The sequence below is a fragment of the Hevea brasiliensis genome, chromosome 8 (assembly GCF_030052815.1).
Source record: "Hevea brasiliensis isolate MT/VB/25A 57/8 chromosome 8, ASM3005281v1, whole genome shotgun sequence".
NCBI lineage: Eukaryota > Viridiplantae > Streptophyta > Magnoliopsida > Malpighiales > Euphorbiaceae > Hevea > Hevea brasiliensis.
Window position 1 is genome coordinate 99,075,198 of NC_079500.1, and position 4,484 is coordinate 99,079,681.

General features: G+C 30.2%; 1 long non-coding RNA gene across 1 annotated transcript; it reads right to left on the bottom strand.

Annotated features, from left to right (window-relative positions):
• Positions 1 to 2,539: 2,539 nt before the first annotated feature.
• On the bottom strand, positions 2,540 to 4,185 carry LOC131182380 (uncharacterized). The gene is made up of 2 exons (XR_009150723.1): positions 3,534 to 4,185; positions 2,540 to 3,440 (listed from the first exon to the last, which is right to left on the bottom strand). It is a non-coding gene; the product is annotated as an uncharacterized LOC131182380 (long non-coding RNA).
• Between the last annotated feature and the right edge of the window lie 299 nt (positions 4,186 to 4,484).

Consider the following 4,484-nt stretch of genomic DNA (forward strand, 5'->3'; position numbering starts at 1 on the left):
TACCTATCCTATCACATTCCAGTTCTTATTATTAACTTAGACATAGGAGCAGTAGTTAATTAACTAACCTCATTCTTATTTCTTACAGATTTAATACTTGAACTTGACATACATAACCCACAGGAAAGGAAAACAACATCACTTTTAAAAAGAAAAATAAAATATTTATATATAAAACATGAAAAATAGGTGTGCTGTTAAAAAAAAAAAGTCTTAATACATCTAGATCATCCATCATAAGAACAAATTATACATAAATATGTTCTTAATGTGTAATAATGAGATTAGTGGTGTGTAGAATAAGGTAATTTAAAATAATTATTCCACAATGTTGGCTAATGAAAAATTAAAAATTATAATGCATGCAAAATAAAATAAATTAATGATCATTTTTTAAACAAAATTTATATTTATGAAACTTGGTGGATGGACTTGAACAGGATTAATTAAAAATTAAAAAAAAAAGGAGTGGATGCTTTTTGCATACCAAATTGGAAATTGAAAAGAAATGAACAAAAGGCTTAATTAAAAATGAATTCCTTATTCCAAAAACTTCAATTTGTGGCAATGAAATATTAATAAAAAAAAAAAATACCCACTTGCCTTAGATACTATGAATAAGAAATGCAACCAATAAACGCAATTTTGGCATGAAAAAACTTATTAATTCCACTTGTGAAAGTGACACAAAATTAATAATCTAATATAGGATTGTGGACATATACTCAACTAGTACATCACTATCTTAAATATTGGAGGAAGTCTCAATTTGTAAATATTATAATTTTGGGTGGAGGCAAGTTACATTGCATAGAGACAAGAGCTTTCACTTAATAACTAGTAAGATCACTTGGATTAGTTTGTTCAAACTTATTACTTGATGGTTATGATTTTAAAATTGTTCTAAATGATTTTACACCTATAATCTCTGTTTATAATATAGAATTTTATAAGAATTTAATTTAATTAAATTTATTTTAGTCAATTCTTATATTTACAATGAAAAATTTTAATTATTTTAACTTAAAAAATGTTTTTAAAAAAATAAAAATTAAGTATAATTACGTGAGAATTCAATGAATTATTTTTTTAAGTAATTTATTATAAATAAAGCATATAAGTATCTATGAAATAATTTTTAAATATAAAAGATAAATGTGAAAATATATTTTCAAATTCGTTCCAAAAAATAATTAAATCTCTCAATTAACGCATAATTTGATTGAAAAATGTTTCTAATCATAAAAAAAAGAAATTCATCGCATTTGTATATTTAACAATATCAATATTAAAGCTTAGAATAACTTCACAAAAGAAGCCAAATGTTGTAGTTTATTTCATAGAGAATAGGCTAATGGATGATTTCTTTTTTTTTTTTTTTAAATTCAATTTAATAATTTAAAAAGTATTTCGCTATTTTTGTAAAAAAAAAAATTTATTGAATGAAATTCTTATTTATATAACAAGGGATGTAAGATTTATACATTGAAACAAATTATCTATACTAGAAATCAATAATTTTGCTATTCTCTTTTTTGGGTTCATGAAAAGGAAAGTGTAAGCATTGAACTCATATCTTCAACTTCAAGTAAGAGTGAATACTGTTCGGTTTAAATCGAAAAATCAAACTAAACAGCCTTAATTTAGTAATTCAATTTGATTTTTGATATAATCCAATTTAATTCAGTTCGATTTTGTATTTTAAAAATTTCGATTATTTCAATTCGATTCAGTTTTGAAAAAAAAAATCCGTTTGAACCGAACCGAACCAAACAATATTTTTTATTTTTAAATTAATTTATTTTTATGAGAAATTTATGAATTATATATATATATATATATATATATATATATATATATATATTGCTTAATTTCATTGATTAATGGTTATTAGGTTCAAACTAAGGTTAAAATTAAATCAAATAACTTGAAAATTAAGTCTAAATTAAAAAATAAGCAAAATTCAGAACTAATCGGTTTGAATAGAATCAAACCAAAATAAAATAATTCGATTCGATTCAATTTTTCATTTATTTCGATTCAATTCGGTTTGATTCGATTCTAAAATATAATAATTCGATTTTGATAATTTAATTTGATTTGATTCAGTTCGAACCGAATGCTCACCACTAGACTTCAAGTACCCCTAGACTTCAAGTATAGCATCAAAGGAAAATTTTCCAAATTTAGACATCCCAAAAACAAGATTGGATAGCCATTGGACTTAATCTAATACGTTTAGGGGCAGCATTTCCATGAGTCATTAAGGCCTCCAGGGTCTGGGCCCAATGTTTAATTTGGATTTACCATGATGTTGCTTTAAATTTAATTTATATCAAAATTTTGTGGTTTTATGGGTATTCATAATCTGTGCAAATCTTGTGGATTGCACAAGGAAAGGACAGCAGAAGAGAAGGAGCTCTACCTACCAGCAGCAGCAAGTACAACAACTGACTTTCAGTCTTCTGCTTTCTCATGTTCTTTGTTGATCACCTGAAATCAGATTGCAAATTCATATCTTCATTGTTTAGAAGAATAGTAAATCATACGACGAATGTTCATATAACACATGTTGGTGGATTCACAAGGAGTAACAGTCATGAACAATTTAACAAATCAGTCCAACTAAACTTGCTAAAGAGCTAGCCGGACCAAATAATGGCACACATTGAGTTCACCAGGAATCATTATACTCTCTTTGGTTGGCAGAGAAGCTTTTGCAAATAGAAGGCTATTTTCGTTCTATTTTGCAAACAAGAAAAAATGATTGCTTTCATATGGCATACCAATTTCGTCAACTTCATGAGCGGCAATTTCTGATGGCACTTGCACAACCACCTTCTGACATTTCTGGGTTGCATTCTGCAACCATACATAACCATCAGCTAATGTCCAGGAATGCACACCATCAGTTTACCTCCAAGCACACATGACACATGGAGGCATTGTTATAAAGAAAGACTAGCCACAGAATCCTTTTCACTGTCTCATATTCTACTTATAATAACTCATTTAACACAACAGAACAATTACATATTTCAGCTTTGGTTTTCAGAACTGATATCTTTAACTCTTTCACCTCTTCAACTGCACAGTAAGCTTTTGTGGGAATTCCCAGCTCTACCGGTTGGACATCAATTATGACCAAGACAGGATTTGGAACATAATTGCAATGGCAAACAAAAAATTATTAATAAAGCAGAAAAATTAATACTAAAGCAAACCTGAGGAGAAAAGATCAAAGAAAAAAATAGATATATTTTGCCAAGAGGCAGATAGTCCAAGTGAGAGATGTCTATTTCCATCAAGAAACAGAACAAATAACTTTATAAAACACAGGTGATGATGTTACTCATTAAATAGTCCATAAATGTCCAGGTCATTTTCCCTCAGTTTTGGACCTGTGCTGTACCACTAGCAACCCAACACATTCTCCTTGGCTGAAAAAGCAATTTGTTATCTTAATAGCATCAAAATCTCTTGAGAAAGAACCGCAATATATAGGAAATAGCTTCTATTAAGAGAACACAGACTCATGATAATTGTGGTCAAGAAACCAGATGCTTGGGTCCTTATCATCTTCTTCAAATGGCACTGAGAAATTACAATATGAGCTTTTATTTGGTCCATATCCCAAATGGGATAAAAAAACGCATCAGCATGGCCATGATTCTCAATATCTAACACTCACTACCAAACCAAATTCCATTATTAACATATAATGATCTATAAATCAGTATAACCCACAAAAGAATTTTCAAACACAAATTGAACGATTGAAGGATCAAAAGCAAAAGAGATCTAGAAACTGTACGGAGAGAAAAACAAGAGTTGTACCTTCATAGCTGTTGGTGACATCAACAGTGCTTTTGAAAGAAGAACCAAACAAGACACCAAAAACGAGTTTGCGAGCGTCCTTAGCGACTCTGTTGTAGTTATCGACGACATTCAGGAGAACCAGTGGTGCATTATCACCTTCTCTATCGGTCCCGCTGATATTTGCTGCGTCTTTATCACATCCATTCCTACTTCTCGCTCGCTGATTCAACTTGCCAAATTCAGCATTTCAATACCCTTTTCTTTCTGCTACCAATTCTTTGGATTTCTGGTTATGGGTTTCCTGAATTTGGTTGCTTCTTCCCCAGGAAATCGCCTTTATATGTGATTTTCAGCTCTTGCGCGCTCCTCTTCTTTTCTGTGATTCGGCTGTTGGTCATTTATGGTTGCTTGGGCCCAAGTTTTCATGAACTGGGATTTTTTGGATCCAGCCCAATTTCAGGAAATTGTGGAGATGTTTGGGCCGATATTAAGCCCATTTCAAACATTGGGCCCTTGGTGGGCTTTGTTTAGGAAATTTTGTTTGTGGAGGTAAGATGAAATTGCAATTTGCAAGGGAAAGATATATTACAACGAAAAACTAGATAGGTACTGATGAAAGACTTAGATAATTAAGCTTACAAGAAGATGAAAGAGTTCATAGAATA